Here is a 19,086-nt window from a genome sequence, read left to right on the forward strand (position 1 = left end):
TTGTTTCTTTGAAAAAAAAAAAGTATTTACTGATGTCGCTTTTACGCTTACCTCCTTGCAATTTAATTTCATATCCTCTGGTCATAATAGCTTCCCTGTCTTTGGAAGAGGCTTGGGGTTTTTTTTTTCCTACTAATGCCTTTCAAGTATTTAAACATCTGTATTATTATTATTTCCATTGCTGCTCTCTTCCAGAGTATACATGTATCCCATTTTCTAAAAACAGTATTTCCTTTGGTGGAGGTCTCAGCTTCATTGCCTGAGTGTAGCAGGTCGCAGGCCCTATGTCCTATGGGTTACCATGGCAATCTGCCATGCCTCTGAAATCACTGGAAAGCTCAGACGGCTAGGGCCACCCGCAAAAAACTGCAGCACATCAAAGCCTGCGGATAATTTAAAGCCATCAGTGTGGCACCTGCCATTGATTTCCTTCCCTGCAATTAGCCTAAACACTGGCTCATGACATATAACCTAGATCACAAGAAATTATCTGGAAATAAAGCCCTCTTCTGTGAAGATTATTGCTTAATTCAATTTCCAAGTACAATTTTTAATCATTTCTAGTTTTGTAGTTTACCTTCCATCAATAACTTCTTTCTGTTGCAGAAGAAACAGCAATAAGAATTTCTAGCTAGCTATAGTACGGTTGCTCCCAAAGTAGGCAAACGCTCTCCTCTCCCCACTCTTCTTGCTACGACTTTCCCTTTAGTAGGGAGCCATGACAAAGATTCAGGCTGGCTAGGGAATGTGTCAAGAGTTCCATGTAGGTTGCCATGCACATGTAATGCCACTAGAAGAGCAAGAGCAACAAACACAGTGTAGCAAGCTATCTGTCAACGCTTTGCCCTGGTATAGCAAACAACAATGGCAAACCAACAAGTATAAATAAACACAATTTAATGAATGAAGACCCAACGCGGCCATGTTTCACCTAAGGCTGCTTCAGGGGTTAAGAATTGTAAAACTAAATATACAATGGAAGAATCAAATATAACTTAACAAAATTAAAAATAGCATATAAATCATAGATAATATGAACTTAAAAACAGAAATTATAAAATACAAATTAATTTATCTAAAAATTAGAAGTGTATGTGTGTATGTATGTATATATAAACAGTATATGCAAAAATATACAGTATATATAAACACTTAGAAGCATGATGGCAGATAAAGGCCAAATGGCCCAGCGGTCTGCCCATCCACAGTAACCATTATCTCTTTCTCTCTTTGAGAGATCCCACGTGCCTATCCGAGGCTTTCTTGAAATCAGACCCAGTCTCTGTCTCAATCACCTCTTCCACTCATCTACCATCCTTTCTGAAAAAAGAGTATTTCCTTTGATTACTCCTGAGCATATCAGGTTGCAACTTGTGGGTAAGTGAATAAAAACAATCCACTTGCTCGCTCAACTTGTCATACTATCGCTGGAGGCGGGTTACTTTTCCGTGGCCCACCCTGTGTGTGTATATCTATGTATGTATGTATATATATATATGTACTGTATTTTCACGCATATAACACGCGCGTTATACATGATTTTTACAAACCGTGCATAACCTTGCGCGTTATACGCCTGAGCGAGTTTTACAAATTTTTTTTTACATAGTTCCTCCCCCCCCGATGTCCGATTCCCGCAGGACCGTTCGCACCCCCACCCCGAAGGACCGCTCGCACGCACTCCCACCCGCACCCCCACCCCGAAGGACCGCTCGCACCCCCACAGCCTCCCGACCCCCCCCTCATCATGTAGAAGCTCCTACTCGTGTCCTGCTGCTTCCTCTTGGCGGTCCCGGCCCTTCTGTGAGCCCTGCGTCTGCGCTGCTTCATCTTCCGGCGGTCCCACCCTTTCTCTTACGTCAGAGAAAGGACAGGACTGCCGGAAGACGAAGCAGCGCAGACGCAGGGCTCACAGAAGGGCCGGGACTGCCAAGAGGAAGCAGCAGGACACCGGTAGGAGCTTCTACATGATGAGGGGGGGGGGGTCAGGAGGCTGTGGGGGTGCGAGCGGTCCTTCAGGGTGGGGGTGCGGGTGGGAGTGCGTGCGAGCGATCCTTTGGGGTGGGGGTGCGAATGGTCCTGCAGGGGGGTGAATCAGACGTCGGGGGGGGGGGGGCATCAGGCTTTCAGGGTGGGGACAGGACTTCAAGGGGGAGAGGAGAGTCGGGGCGGGTGAAAGGAGAGTCGGGCGGTGACGGGAGAGTCGGGGCAGCATGTGCGGTATACGGGTATATAAAAATTTTTTTGCATATATTTCGGTTTCCCGCACGCTATACCCGTGTGCGCGTTTTACATGGGTGCGCGTTATCTACGTGAAAATACGGTATATATATGTATGTATGTATGTATATATATATATATATATATATATGTATGTATGTATGTATATATATATATATACATATGTGTGTATGTGTGTATATATATATATATACACATACACACACACTAGGCTTTAACCCTTTCAGGACCATAAGGATCGTAGGCCAATTTTTGTGGTTTTGACGACATTTTTATGGTAAAAAGGGCTTGCAGATGCCAAAAAATTGATTTTTTTTTGTGAAATATCATTTTTTTTTTTTTTTAAATCAAACTTCTGGCTTATGGACAGTGTGGCAAGTGAATCTTCTCGTCAATCTGGCAACGACGCTAATGAATGAATGTCGGAACCAGTTTGTTTACATAAAGGCAGTATCATATGGAATCCGTACATATCAAATTTAGAACTCTAGACTATCCCAATCAAAATTTATAGGATTTTAAAGTTATGGGACAAATATGTCCCTTGGTCCTGAAAGGGTTAAGCCCGTTACATTAACAGATGCTAGAATAGATGTGTCTGTCTGTGTCTTTCTTTTTCTCTCTCTCCTTGGCCGCTGTCTGTGTGTCTTTCTTTCTCTCTCTCCTCGGCTGTCCACCACCACCCCTCTACCTCTCCTTCCCTGCTGCCCCTGTCCAGCAGCAGCCCTTCTCCCTTCCTTTTACCTCTCCATTGTCCAACAGCTCTCCTTCCCTGCTCCCCCTGTCCAGCAGCAGCCCTTTTCCTTTATTTTTACCTCTCCACTGTCCAGCAGCACTCCTTCCCTGCTCCCCCTGTTCAGCAGTAGCCCTTCTGTGTACGTTTTTCACTCCCAACTACCTGTCTTTCAGTGTGTGTGTCTCTGTTTATCGTGCTCCTTCTCCCACTTACTTTTTTTTTATCACGGCCAACCAGCACACATTAAACCACCACGTGCGCACTCGTTGTAAACCGCCACACGCGCCGAACCCGCACTAACATTTCTCTGCCGGCCATGGAGCTACTGATCACGGAGGCAGAGATCACGCAGGTAGGAGTACACACACACATATACACAAAGAGTGAATATAAAGTATACCAATAAGAACATAAAAAGTGATCATAATAAACTGAGTGTATTTATACTTGTTTTGCCGTTGCCATTTGCTGTACTAACTGCCTGCAGACCAACACCTCTATGCCTTTTTGGAATGCTTTGCCCCTGCCCTCCTCTTCAGCTTGATTGAGCTGGAAGTGAGTATGAATATGCAGTATGTGGCAGCAGGAAGACCAAGTTCTATAGATAGAGAAGAGGGCAGAGCATGAAAAACTGGACGAATGTGAATCAGGAGTGCAACAGATGAGGAGCCTAAACTTCTGACTGGGGGAAGGACACTGGGGCTAGAGATGGAGAATAATGAACTTACGAGTATAATGAAGGAGAAAGGGTGTAGGTTCAATTTACTACTACAGCATTTTTCTAGAGCGCTACCCAGATATGTGCAGCACTGAACAGTCACGAAGGAGACAGTTCCTGTTCGAGCAAGCTTACAATTTGAACAGTCAAGACAGACAAACAGGATGCCAGGGTAGGGGTTGCAGTTAGAGGGGATGTTTAAATTGCTGGCTAGGGTGGTGAGCAGAGGGCAGAGTGGAGTATGGTTACGAGTTGAAGGCTGTCTCAAAAAGGTTGGTTATCAGCTTACTTTTGAATGGGGGAAGGGAAGGGAAGGGGCGTGGTGAACGGACTCAGGCGGCTTATTGTAGGCATTGGAAATCTGGAATTGGAAGTGGAGGAGAAGGGCACAGATAAAAGCAATTTGTCTGAGGAATGCACAAATATTAAGCATCTAAGTGATTTACAAAGTTACATTAAAAAACGAGGGAAGAGTAGACACACTGAGGCGTGAAAACAAGAACACTAAACTGAAACACAGATAAACACAAAAGAAAAGTGAAGGGAGGGAAGATACAAATTGTAAGCCCATGTGGGAGAGAAAACATAAGCGGAGGGTGTTGCATACATTTCCTCTTATTCAACTGCATGTCAGAGAAACAGTGAGTTGGATGAAGGGGCGGACATACAAAGTGAATCCTGGATTGCAAATAGAAAAGCAAGAGAGAAGCAGTTGTGATTTGAACACTGTTAGTATTCGGGTAAACTTGTAAGAAGAAGGGGGACAGATAGAAGGTGGTGGTGTGATGAATGAAGAGCCCTATTACTTGAATAAAGGGTGAGGAGGGCAGCCGAGAAGGAAGGGCAGACTAAGAATTAGATCTTAGCAAAGGATGAAAAGCTTGTAGGGGATCCTGTAAGAAACTGGGAGCCAGTGTTTGGCTGAGAAGTGGGGTAACATAATCCTATTTATTTTTTTTTTGTAGATAAATTTTAAAACAGTGTTTTATATCAGTTGGAGCCCATGTAATAGGTTATTAGGGAGACCAGCAAGGAGTGAATTATAGTAATCCAATTTGGACAAGACAGTAGGTACCGTTCAACCATCTAACTTAATTGGCACACTAATTGACTGCGCTGATTAAGAACCAATTTAAAAAATCTTGTTAAAAAAAATGTAGGCGCTTGCTGAAACCTGAAAAAAGGGCATGGGAATCGCATCTATGGGGGCTCCTAAGATCAAAGTAGGCATAGTTTGGGCCGGAAATGACCTTGGGCGCTGTCAGGGATGATTTTCCATCAATGGTAGAGGCCGGTAATGTAGGCTTTTAAAACCCTTGACTATATTACGGGTGCCTACCTTTAACGTGAGCCTCGATTCTGCAAACGGCACCGTAGCATGATTGACACACCATCAATGCCATTTTTGTGGGCGGCTGCCAATAACGGAACCGTTTGCAGAATCAGCCCCTTGGTTTCTATTTAATAGGAACCTTAGAAAAGCTTAAAGGCAAAATACGTCCTGTGTTGGGTTCATAGTTGTGCCTCTCTGTGTTGGACATTGGACATTTTAAAAGCTAAGAACCTTGTTATTCTTCACCAACACTAGGTTATAGAAATGCTCTTGTAATAATAACTTAATGTGCATGTTCATTTTTTTTTCCTAAATGCTGCAATATTTTCAGCTAGAACTTCGATGCAACAGCCCTTTTGTCTTTGAAAATGTGGTTGTGAATGTGAAAAGTATACGAAAGGAATATGAAATACATATATTCAGGGCTGGCTCACCTATGGCTCAGGTGAGGCCTTGTCTCAGGGTGCTGGTGATAAAGGGTACAAAAATCACAGAGCAGTATCTCCCACCCCCCTTTCTTCCCTCTCCCCTACAGATGGAGAGGGAGATATACTGGACTGGGATTCAATAATTTGGTGCCCTGTATCACCAGCACTGCAGGGGAGAGACTTCAGGCAGATGGGGGACCGTCAATACATAAGTTGGCTCAGGATCCTAGAGTCTCTTGAGTTTGCCCTGAATATATTGAAACAGCTGCTAATGTATATCCATCTATTTGCTGAAACCAAACAAGAAAAAGTGTTATGTCCCAATAGTAGGAAACAACAGTCAAGAATGTATGTGCAGTGACCTAATGATATCTGAAGTACGGGCAGAAGAGATAACAGCAGGGACCAATCAGTGCTGTAGTGTGTGATAGATAAGCTATCATTACATATACATCAGCTTTACTATAGGAAATTTGATCACTGTGGAGTCCATAAACAGTTCAACTAGATTTAAACATCAATACATTTAAAGGAACTGCTTGATAAGCCCAAGCTATCTCCACTAAATTTGATGACAGGTAGCAACACTAGCATTTGAATTGTGTACTACAGTCTCAATCAAAGTATTTTATTGCTAGAAAAGCTTCAGTGCAGGAGCAGCCTAGTGTCAGATAAGCAGGATAGTAACTAGGGTAGACGGGGGCTATATCTGACTGCTACCCTGTGTGTCATTTGGCAAGTTATTTCACCCTTCATTGCCTCAGGAATAAATTCAGGTTCTGATTTACTAACATGCATTATTTATTTATTTTTAGTATTTATATGCCACTTTAAAACAAAAAAACCCCCAAAAACCGGCCTAAGTCGGTACTTGGACAATCAAAAAGACAGATCATCTAAGTACCGTTAATCAAAACTGGTTTTAGACGTATCTAAAACCAGCTTAAGCCTTTTCACTGCCTCTGAACACCCAGAGTGAAAAGGAATGTTTTGGGAGGAGTGGATAGGGCGGGAGGTGAACCGACCTAGACTTAGTTATCTGACACCCATAACCAAAAAACTTTGACAGGTTGCCAGACAGAACTTATACGTTTTGACTTAGACCAAGTCAAAACAGGTATAAGTTCTGAATCGGGCCGCTGAGCTGATCGCAACTGCCGCAATCAGATCAGATCAGTGGCAGCATCCTGTAGACTCCCTCACAGGGTCCTACAACCAAGAAAGCTTAGCAAGATGAACCATACAAGGCAATTTACATAGTAATATATAGTAAATGACGACAGATAAAGACCTACCTGCCTGTATGCATGGCCCATCCAGTCTGCCCAGCAGTCTCACAATCATCATCTAGTAATCTCCCCGAACTTTCCCCGACAGGAGAGATGCCGAATCTCTCCAGCCGTGAACCCCCTGAACCCCTCTGGGTGCCCAATTCCTCCTGACACAACCTCCCCCCCAATACCTGCACGATTATGGGCAGGAGGGTGCCCAATCCCTCCTGCCAGATACAAACCCCTCCCCCAACACCTGCACCATCGCCAGTAGGAGGGTACCCAATACCTCCTACTGGACAACCCTTTCCCACCTACCCCCGAATCCCCTTCCCCGCCCGCAATGTGTTCATAAATGCGGCCAACTAGATTCTAGAACTGCCCCTATATTTACTCAGAAGTATGTGCCATTTGTCAGAAATGCAAATGTTTGTGTATTCTTGTGAATGACTCTTATGCAAGCTTATTTATGTATAGTGTATGTATATATATATATATATATACAAACTCTATATAAAAATATTCCATAACAGATGACTATTTTCTCTGCCAAAGATGGATAAGAGTATGCACATTTTTTAGCCACATTTAGGGGAGGCCTTAACAGATACAGAAAATATATGTACATTGTATTTTCCAATTCTGTGCACATTAACCCCTCCCCCCTCTTTTATCAAATTGCGCTGCCAAGCAGAGCGAGCCAAATGCCGAGCTACCCATTCTATTCTTATGGGTTGTTCAACATTTAGCTTGCACTGTTCAAATAAACAAGTGCAATGGTCGACGATTACTTTGTATGCAGTGTAAATTTCAAAGGGAAAGAATGCATATGTCAAGAAATGCCATCCAAAACAGTAAATCCAATCTTTGCTAACTACTTCCAGGAATAAGCAGTGGCTTTCCCAATTCAACCTCTCTAATATTGATTAAAGAACTTGTCTAAAATCTTATAAATCATGCAATGTTAACAGTTTTCACTATATCTTCCAGTATTAAATTTCACATTTTAACTGTGTGTTGAGTAAAAAAGATATTTCCTCCATTTTTTATAAATGCTACATGTTAGTTTTGTGTTGGGTTATCAGATTTCCTTTGTAAAAAAAGAAGACATGCGGCCCTGCCCTTTTCTACCTCCAGCCCCGCCCCATTCTGCCCCTGGCCCCACCCCCACACTGACCTCATGTCTCCTTCTCCGAGCTCCAGGATGCATCTAGAAGGCATCTGTGCATGCATGGGTGTCAACACAATGACATCATGCCTTTAGTATATGGCCATTTTTAAATATATAAGAACATAAGAATTGCCACTGCTGGGTCAGACCAGTGGTCCATCATGCCCAACAGTCCGCTCACGTGGCGGCCCTTTGGTCAAAGACCAGCGCCCTAACTGAGACTAGCCCTACCTGCATACGTTCTGGTTCAGCAGGAACTTGTCTAACTTTATCCAAATGAAAACCACACAAAAACAAGCTATTGGGACATCCAAACAGCCAGCATTCATAGCAAACTGGCCACAGACAGCTGAGAACAGCAGAGCAGAGGGGCACTCTAAGGGGTACTTCAGAGAACATCACATAGAAAGTCCCAGGTACACATGTCACTATAACCAATTTCAAGGATCTGTGGTAAAGAGAGTGAGGGTGGGGCTGGAGCCTGGATAAAATTGAGCCACACAGGAAGGCTAAAGTGAATGAAAATATTAATTAAAAGTGCCAGGCGGGGGATCAAGTTTGGTTCACAGGTGGAGAGAAAATAAAAACAAAAAAGGTTCCTTAGATGCAACAATGTTCTCCAGTGGCCTGCTTTTGCAGGGTCACAGGATACATTACTGTCTCTAAGCATGGCAGCACACTTGTCTCTGGCTTGGTTCTCCAGAGATACCAACATAGTCTCTTGCAATTACTCATGCCAAAAATCCAAATATGCAAGATTCCAAATTGAATAGTAAAAATAATAATATTTCTTTATAACCCACAATACCTTGCAGTTCAGAGCGGTTTGCATCAAGAGAAACTGCCAAGCACAATAAAATACATACAAACATATAGTCAATACATAGCTACAATTTCATTGGACTAATTTATCAAACAAGTCAGTCTTCAAGGATTTTCTGAAAGTTTGATAAGAAATTGTATTCAAGAACAAATCATTTATAATTTTACTCCAGATACCGGACTGATAAGATAAGGTTTTATCTAGAAATCTTTTGGAAGTACAACCTTTCAACATTGGAAACGAGAAAAAAGGAATTAATACATATATAGCGAGAGTCCACTGGGAAGACAAAGTGATTCAGAAGATAAATAGGTACCAAACCTACCAATGTTTTATAATATAGACATGTTTGGCCTACCTGACTAGTAGTTACAGTTCACAAATATATGGTAGAAGTAAATGCCATGGAGCGTCACTGCTTCCCCCTGAGCTTCCTCAACCTAGCTATGGCCTTAACTTTTATACCTTCTTGACCATGACCTCCTAGCTCCGCCCCTCCCTTCTGGGTAGGACTGTGGGCATTAAGGTAGTTCTGACACTGTGAAAGAGTGTTATCAAGGGGAAGTGGCAACATTCTGTAGACTCCATCACAGGGTCTTACAACCAAGAAAGCTTAGCAAGATGGACCACACAAGGCAATTTACATAGTAATATAGTAAATGACGACAAAGACCTACCTGACTGTATGCATGGCCCATTCAGTCTGCCCAATAGTCTCACACTCTTCATCTAATAATTATTCATTTTACTTGCCAAGTTCCTCTATAATTTGTCCTCCCTTCTCCCCTACAATAAGCAAGACATGCACATGGATGATATGAATGTGGTAAATGGAGATTGTTCTGAGGAAAAGGATGCTACCAGTGTTAAACTTCTCTGACGCGAGCCACCCAGGTGGAAACAGGAAGTTGTGTCAGAGAGGTTTTGGCGCATCAGCACGGGCAACTTGTGAAAAGGCTCGGGCTGCTCGGAGAAAGAAAATTGAAAATTGCCAGCGAAGGTGAGGGAAAGGGAGAGAGATGCCTCAACAAGGGGAAGAGATGCCTGGACTGCGGCGATCGGGAGGGAGGGGGCTTCTGGGCCATGCAATCCCTAAGGCTGCTGACTGGGAGAGTATTGTAGCTGTGTTAATAAACGTTTATAAACAAAGCCTTGCCAGCAGAAGATCTCTTTCTCTAGTTCAGCAGCCAGAACTCTGATTTATAAAATGAAAATTGTACAGAATATTTTCCTTTTTATACTTTAATAACATAAGTTCAATACAAAACTATTTGAGTCTTGTGCGGATGGGATCAGATGATTTGCGGGTACAGGGCAGAGATGGGGACCTAGCTCACAGGGACGGGGCAGAGATGGGGACCGAGCTTGCGGGGACAGGGCAGGGACGGGACTAAGCTTGCGGGGAAGGGGTGGAGACGGAGACAAATTTTTTCCCCATGTTATTCTCTATTTATAATCTGCAACAAAGTAGACACCCCTGATGGTGTGGATAACAAGAGGAAGGACCTAGTGAAGCTTGAGGAATGGTCCAGAATTTGGCGGGAAAGATTTAATGCTACGAAATGCAAGGTCATGCACTTGGGCTACAAAAACACAAGGAAATTGTACAGTTTAGGGAGTGAAGAACTTTTGTGCAAGAAAGAGGAACGGTACTTGGGTGTGAGAGTATATGATTATTTTAGAGTGGCCTAACAGATTGAAAAGGCAACAGTGAAAGCTAGGAGGATACTCGGGTGCATAGGAAGAGATATGGCCAGTAGGAAAAAGGAGGTATTGATGCCCCATATAAGACTCTGGTGTGACCTCATTTAGAATACTGTATACAATTCTGGAGACCACACCTTCAAGAAGATATAAACATGATAGAGTCAGTCCAGAGGAAAGCTACTAAAATGTTCAGTGTTCTTCATCATAAGGCATATGGGGACAGACTTAAAGATCTCAATATGTATACTTTGAACTCAGGCTGGCCAATGGCAGTGAGAAAGCCTATATTAAATGATATGTTGCTCTCATCTTTCAAGCTGGAGGGAGGGTGGTAAGAGGCTGGGGCTGATGTAGGAGGGCTAGGTATTGTGCAGGAAGCATAAGGTTAAAGTGGAGTTTTATTCTTGTCGTTCCCCCCCCCTCCCTTTTTGATGCCAACTTTGGATTTATAAGAAGACACTTCAGGAATCTACAACTTTACTACTTTCCTATGGGGTTTTTTTTTTGCAACCATATTTCTTGCCATTGACTTTATGCAATCTAGTCAATTAGGGGTCCTTTTACTAGGCTGTATTTAAAACATTTGTAGCCCGCATATTAAACATCTATGCGGATAACACTATTACATGCATAATAAAACTACAGACTTAAACAAATCAAAATAAAGCACCACCATACAGTATACAATTCAAAACCATCTACAAATAAACTAATTAATAACAAAACTATAAAATACCCAAATCTGAAAATGCCAGTCAGAAAAAGTGAGCTTTCAAACTTTTTAGGTTTTGATAAAAATAAGCCTTGGTATGTATTAATGTGGGTCTTTCCCTTGTACTAAGACTATTTTTACCACAGTCATAAAAACCCTGATTTTCTATTTTATATATTAATATCCATGCACTAATGTCGCCATTAGTATGCGGTATTTAAAAAAAAAAAAATTAGTACTTAACCAGCACCTATGTAGGCAATGAGGGCTCTCATGTTATCCATGTGCTAACTGGTTAGTGCAGGAATGCCTACTCTCTGAAATAAAAGAACTCTAATTACAAACAGCGGCCTTGTTGAATCCGGATGAAAACTCCCACAATTGGTAAGCGTTTTGCTTTATTTCTCCTTTGGCATGTTGGAAGATGGTTTAATAAGATGGATGCAAAAAGAACTATTTGTGACATCTCTGAGGCACAGTATCTATCATTTAGAAGTTATGATAGTAAGATTTTTATTGTTCTATGTTTTCAGCTCCCCTCGACCCTGAAGAAAGTTTCATTTGAAACATGCATGTCGGGAGAGGTGGCTTTGATGAGATTTGAAAAAAGAAAAAAAAACATCAAAAGCTAAGTGATTTAAATTGATTTTTATATGAGTAGTCGCTAGTGCTGCCCGATTCAGGAAAAAAAAAATTTGATTCGATTCAGCCTACTGAATTGGTTTTTCGATTCGATTTTCCTACCCAATTGGGTGTTTTTTCAAACATCCTGGTGGATTTATTTTATAGCCTCTTCACCCCCTTTGCCTTCTCCTAACCACACTGGTGCTGTGGTGTAAACAAAATAAACAAACAAAAAACAATTTTTCTCTCTCTCTTACAACTTAGCCCACGTTTGCGGTCTAACACCAGCTCTGGCAGGATACACATTTCAAATCTGACATATCGTAATCACAAAATGGAAAATAAAATTAGTTTTTCTACCTTTTGTTGCTGGTCTTTATTCAAATCTTGTTGGTCCCAGGCTCTGGTTGTCTTTTGATAACTTGCTTGCCAGGGTCTCCTTCTTTCTTCTTTCTCCCTGCTAACCATCCATCTTCCATCTCTGTCCTCACCTTCTGTTTCCCTTCCCTCCTCCAGAGGTCTGGCATCTTTCTTTTTTTTCGTCTCCATCCACAGATCCACTTTTTCTTAACTACCCTTTCATCCAGCATCTCTCCCTCCTTCCCCACCACCCCAGGGTCCTCCATCTCTCCTTTTCTTTTCCCAACTACCCTCCTATCCAGTATCTCTATCCCCCCTTCCACACCATTCCTTGTGTCCAACTTATCTCCCTTTCTGTTCCTTCCCTCCCTAAATCCCATTGTCCATCATCTCTCTCCTCTATTTTTAGACCCTTAAAGGCCTGTTCACCCCTTAAAGGCCTGCACCCCCCCCCAAGGCCTGTTCCACTCCATGAAGGACTGCCCCCCTCCCCCTGAAGGCCTGCCTGTCCCCCCTGAAGGCCTTTGCCTCATCCCTGGCCTGTCCCCCCTTTGAAGGCCTGTCCCCCCCCTTAAAGGCCTGTTCCCCCCTGAAGGCTTGCACCCCCCCCAAGGCCTGTCCCACCCCCTTAAGGACTGCCCCCAAAAGACTGCTCCCCGAAAGACTGTGCAACCTCCCCCCAGCATCTTTGTTTTCTGAGCTGTTTCCTCTGCTGCAGTCCCGCCCTCCTCTGATGCAGAGGCAGGATCGCAGTGGAGGAAACAGCTCAGAGCACAAATATGCTGTAACTGCTGTAACAGTTTGGGGAGGCCAGGAGCAACACGGAGGCCTTCCCTGGTGGGGGGGGCGCAGTCTTTGGGGGGGGGGGGAAGTCCTTCGGGGGGGAAGTCTTTCGGGGAGGCCAGGAGGGAAGCCGGACTGCAGCACTTCCCGTCTGACCCTCCCTCCTCGCCCTCTAAAACAGGTGTGGCAGCGGCCAGCCAGCAAGAGCAGCGCTGCCGGTCCTGCTTTAGGGGGCGAGGGGAGAGGGTCCGAATCAGGAAGCTGATTTTTAAAAAATTTAAATTGATTCGAATCGATTCACCCGAAGTGAATCGTTGAACCAATTTGAATCGTGAATTGGGCAGCACTAGTAGTCGCACAACTAAAAACTTTATACATAAAAATACAAAAAAGTTTAAAAAGGATGAAGAAATTCATTTATAGGTATTCTCAATAAAAGTTGGACTGACGAAGACTTTAGCAGCTGGAAGGATTCAGTGCCCAACTGCATTCTGAAGGTCCATACAAAAAATTTCTTACACATGTAGCTGCTATATGTTAAGTAGTCTACATGTGACAAAAGCAATGAGTGCATTATGTGAATTAGTACTCTCTATGGGAAGATACTCTCTGCCACAACCCACCCCCCCTCTTTAATAAAACATACAAAAACCTTTAAGCACACAGCATACACACATTCAAAAACTACTACGTGATACTGTAGTACGTTCTCGGTGGTTCATTTTTTGATGAATTAGGTGTATGTTAGCACCTATTGCAGCTTAGTAAAAGTGCCCCTTAGAGAATTCCTTTAAGCATTATCTAATAACTAAACCAGTTTTATGCATGAATTCTAGATAAATTCTATTTAGACTGCTTCACATACCAAAGGGGGTTTTATCCTTTCTGTATTGTTACTGATTGATTATAAGTGTTTATTATGATTATTAATATATCCTCTATAATAAAACCCTAAGCGCGCATTGCACTTACGATGCCGTGATCCCTGCTGCCGTGATATGTGCTTCTGTGTCGCACATGCGCACTGCCTGCCTTCTGCCCCGATCTCCGATGCCGGCTAACTTCCTGCGCTGCTGCAGCCAGGATGCCTCTTCTCACCCCCGGACCAGCAAAACGCAGCAGATACAGTTTCATCTTGCAGCCGTGCGGCATTTTGCTAGGCCGGCCCATTTCGATAATGCGAGGTGGGCCGGCCTAGCAAAAGCCCCGAGGCTGCCTGGGCTGCTGAACAGGGTAAGCAGGGAAAGGAGAAGGGGTACTACTGGACAGAGGGGAGCATGGAAGGGGTGCTGCTGGATAGGGGGGGGGAGGTAGAAGGAAGGGAGAAGGTCTACTGCTGGACAGGGGGAGCAGGCAAGGGGTGGTGGTGGACAGCCGAGGAAAGAGAGAGACAGACAGAAAGAAAGAAAGACAGACAGCGGCCAAGGAGAGAGAGAGAAAGAAAGAAAGACAGAGACACACATCTATTCTAGCATCCATTAATGTAACGGGCTTAAAGACTAGTGTATGTATATTGTTTTGCACTTTTTGTTAGCTTTGAAAACTTAAGATTTTAAAAAATAAACATCTAATATCTCATAGTATGTTTATTAGTATGTTTATGTTTATTAAAAGTTTTTAACTGCACTGCCATATATCAACAGCACGGTGTACAAAAATATATAGAAACAAGAAATGAAAAGAATGCCCTATTAAATAAGAAAGCAGAGAAAAAGATAAGGACAAAAAAAAGTAATTTAAAAAAAATGGAAAGGGAACACCTATACAGATTACAATTTTGGCTGATGCTAGCACTACAATAGCTACTACCAAGTCAACCCCCACCCCCACCACCAATTTTAGCTTAATTTCATCGCCTTAGAACCTTCCAAAGAAGACATTCAAGTAAGTTCCTCACATAGTGAAACTTCAAAATGGGCAAACAATGAAGGGGAAGTTAGAACTTGTTTTGCCCTCATCAATTTGTCTCCTTTGCGGGGTTGATAGTTAAAATGCATGCTGCAAAAAAAAAAAAAAAAATGGAATACCTAGGAACGGTGCTTGGCTAAGCAGCTGTTTAGCAACTGAGCTAGCATTAGCCATGATTTGTTTTCAGAGAGGGGAATGTCTGTAGCGGATGTGAATTTAGGAAACCCAAACCAGAAAGTTGCTCTGCTTGGCGTAGCAAAAAGTTGGTAGGAAAGAAATTCCTAAGTACAGCTTAAATGATGGAAAAAAAAAAAGTGATTTGAATAAACAGCAATTTTTATTTTTTTTTCATCATTCAGCAATTGAACAGTTTGCTTAAAGAAGCGCTGTCCTAGGTCAGTCCCTGAGAGCCACAAACCTGCCAGATTTTCAAGCTATCCCTGATGCATAGGCACGAGATAGGATTTATACCACTTCCACTGTCTGCAAATCTCTTTATCCATATGCAGTAGGGATAGCCTGAAATCTGGCCATGTTGGCATCCTTCATGCAATATCTGTTGTAGGAAATAGTTGACTTTCTGTAAACAGAGTCATTTGCTCTATGACAGCAAAAGCTGTTTGTGGAAATGCAGTGGGTCATCTGTGTTGTCTTTGGCTTTATGTCCTGGACTGTAAAACAGCATTTCATGCCTTTTCCTTGTATTATAGATGAGGCTTATGAGTCACTCATTAGCTTCAGGAGGTTATCACCAGGAAGACACTGCAGTACACATTATTAGAATAATGACAACTATATATTACCAGGTCCTCTCCAAAGCAGTTTACTTAAATGGTTTAGTTTTGATGCTACCAGATGCTATACTTGAACACAGCTGATGTCCAAAGAGTCAAATATATCAGCAGGGCCGGATTAAAGGGTAGGCCCAGGAAGCACATGCCTAGAGCCCGGAATTGTCAGGGGAGGCCCCACGGCCGGCATTAGGGGGGAGCAAAGCCCAACAGATCCAGGGGGCCCCGCGGTCGGAACTTCTTTGTTAAATTCCTAAATTGTCCTTTTCAGAGGGGTCCTGACACGGCAGCTGCTCTCACAAGCTGCCAGCGGCTGCCCCAAAGCTTTCCCTCAGCCGCGATCTGCCCTGTCGGACATGGGAAGTTGCGACAGAGGGAAAACTTTGGGGCAGCCACCAGCAGCTTGTTAGAACAGTTGCCGTGTCAGGGCCCTCTGAAAAGAACAATTTTGGCTTTTGGGGAGAAGCAATCTCTTGCCTTGCCTCCTCCCCATACTCTTCAGCTTTCCCTCCCCTGCTGGCCAGAACTCCTCATTTTAACCCCTTCTCGGCTATATTAGCAGGCAGGGCCAGTGTTTGGGGGGAGCAAGGAGACCAGCTGCCCTGGGCTTGCCTTCTGTTTTGGGTCACGATAGTTGACTGCTTTCTCCCTGCTTCCCCGATGCGGCGGCCCACAAACCTTCCTCCCCCCTCCCCCGACATCAGAATTGATGTTGGGTGGGAAGGCTTGTGGGCCCGTCACATTGGGAAGCAGGGAGAAATCATGGTGGTAGCTTGGCGAAATCAGCAGCAGCGGTGGTGGCCGCGGGGAGCGGGGCAGAGAGAGAGAAAGAAAGGGGAGGGGGCAGGAAGAAAGAAAGAAAGGGGCAGGGAGAGAGAATGAAAGAAAGAAAGAGGGGGCAGGGAGAGAAAGAAAAAAGGGAGGGGGCAGGGAGAGAGGAAGAAAAAGTTTAAAGTTGGAGGAGGGAATTGAGTGTGTTGGGTGGCAGGGGGCAGGCAGGGAGAGAGGAAGAAAAAGTTGGACTCATGGAGGGACAGAAAGAGAGATGTTGGTTGGGCTGAGGTCTGGAGGAAAGGAAGCATGCAGGAGGAAGAAAGAAAGGATGCACAGTCAGAAGAAAGTGCAACCAGAGACTCATGAAATTACCAGACAACAAAGGTAGGAAAAATGATTTTATTTTCAATAGTGATCAAAATGTGTTAGTTTCTTCAAATTTACATCTGCTATATTTATATTTTGCAGAGTATTAGGGGGTTGTGTGTCTGTGGTGTTTGTATGGAGTTTGGCTTCTAGGCGGTTCAATTTAACCTTTATCTACATATTTCTATTTTAAGTTTGTGATTACTTATTCCATACTGGGTGAGAGTGTATCTGTGTTCCGTGTATATGGAAGACATGGTTTTCTGTTAGCGCTAATTAGCCTTGTTTGGCGAAATGCTTAAGGCATGGTTCTTGGGAGCACCTTGAATAAACCTGATTTGAATCTCCTTATTGTCTGCCAATCTTCTTTTGTTTCATGTTGGATTCTTTGGTGGACTGTTTGGCTTGTTGTTTCATTACAAGTTAACATACATGGAGTGGAACGTACTAGAGGAGTTATAGATGTGGTTGTTTATACATACATATGGGTTATAGTTGGTCAACAGAGTGAGGCAGTTGAGAGGAGTTGCAAACTTGGTTATTAATATAGACTTATATTTCGGATAGTATTACTGCTTTACAAATGTATTTGAACACTTTTATAAACTTATGGAAAGGGTCCAGAGTTAAAAGTCCTGGTTAAGTAGGTGGGAAGGGAAGGAAGGGGAATTTATTCAGAGATGTTTGGGGTTGGCATAGAATAAAAACTGTGCACTGGTATGCTAATCTTTGTTTTGAATTTAAAAAAGAAAGAAATACAAGTAGAAATAAAGAAGTAAATAAGAAAACAGATAAATGGGGCGGGGCAAGGCCAGGGGGGCCCAGTGTATTTGTGTGCCTAGAGGGCCCTCGAAGAATTAATCCTGCCCTGTATATCAGAGTGTGCTACATAACCCCTCATCAAAGTATGTGATCAGGCCTGATTTCTAAATGATTTTTTTTCTGATTCTAGGTCTCGGGGGGGGGGGGGGAAATCTTAGGAAGGCAGATAGTGCTGGTGCTACTTATGAACTGGTACTACCTCAGCATGAGCGGAGATTAGCAGTGTATACAACAGAAGTTGAAAATTGCCTGCAAATAAAATGGTGCTGGGGGAGGGGGGGTTTGAAGTCAATATTTAAAGTGATTTAATCATTTAGAAATGGCTCCTGGCTGGTTAAATCACTTGTTTGGGGTACTTAACTGGTTAGTGTCACTGAAAATCACTGGTTAGCAACAGTAAGGTGGGGAGGCCCACTCTAGGCACTATTGCTCAAGGGCAACGGCACCCTTCCTTCTCTCCATCCCCCTTCCCACGCACCCCTTCCCTTCACCCACACCTTTTTAACTTTAGCGCGAGCAGCCACCAACTTGCTGCCCACGTTGGCTTTGGCGCTCTCTCTGATGTCACTTCCGGGACCCGCACCTAGGCAGTGACATCAGAGAGAGCGGCAAAGTTGACATGGGAAGTGAAGTTGGTGGCTGCTAGCGCCGAAGTTAAAAAGGGAAGGGGTGCGCTCACGCGGAATGGGGCGGAGAAGAAGGCGGGGGCGCCCCAGGTGCCGCTCAACCTCGCTACGCCATTGGTTAGCACCTAACACAAAACCAGATATTTGGGGGAGGTTCCAGGAGTGGAATCAGCACTTGGCCAGTTAAGCACTGATAGTCAGCACTTAACCAGCCAAGATCAAAAACAGGACCACATCAAAGTCAGTACTACCTTTATGTGATGCCCCATAGCCGGTTAAGTGATGAAGATTGCACTTAACCAGCTATGGTGTAGCCGATTCCATTAAACTATAAATGCCTTGTCGTAGCCTAGACATTGCCCAGCACTGAATTTCCAGACATAACACCAGCAGCTAAATGCTAAATGCTACTAGCTGATTATCAAACCTGGGGTGTACTGAATGCAAATCATCATGTAATGTTTATGAAATCCTTAGCATTGAAAATTGTACTTTTACACACATCAAATTTATCTTTGCTAAAAAAGCAGGTGATAAATTGTTTCATGATGAAGGAATAGGTATTCTTGAGTGAGAACATTCGTTTTTATACCATAACAGTATCCTGACTCATAGGTTCCAGCTCTGTGGGAGCTTCTGCACCCATAATATTGAGGAAATGCCTTTTGTACAATGCTTGCTTTTAAAATTATGCAACCAGTTCCAGTAGGAGGTGCTATCCAGAGAACCTGAATGTGTGTCCTCCATCTGGTTGTACTTCCAATGACAATTGGTGGTCAAGTTCTCGATTGGTTTAACTCTTTTCTTACTGATCGCTCATCTGCTGTTATCTTTAAAAATACAGTTTCAAAACCTTATACTTCCAATTATGGTATCCCCCAAGGATCCATAT

At 43.4% G+C, this 19,086-nt stretch overlaps 1 protein-coding gene across 9 annotated transcripts in view; it reads right to left on the reverse strand.

Moving 5' to 3' along the window:
- Nucleotides 1–19,086, reverse strand: part of PLCB1 (phospholipase C beta 1) — a 1,208,816-nt gene that overhangs the window by 657,285 nt on the left and 532,445 nt on the right. The gene's annotated exons all lie outside the window — the stretch shown is intronic.

The sequence above is a fragment of the Geotrypetes seraphini genome, chromosome 3 (genome assembly GCF_902459505.1).
Source record: "Geotrypetes seraphini chromosome 3, aGeoSer1.1, whole genome shotgun sequence".
Taxonomy (NCBI): domain Eukaryota; kingdom Metazoa; phylum Chordata; class Amphibia; order Gymnophiona; family Dermophiidae; genus Geotrypetes; species Geotrypetes seraphini.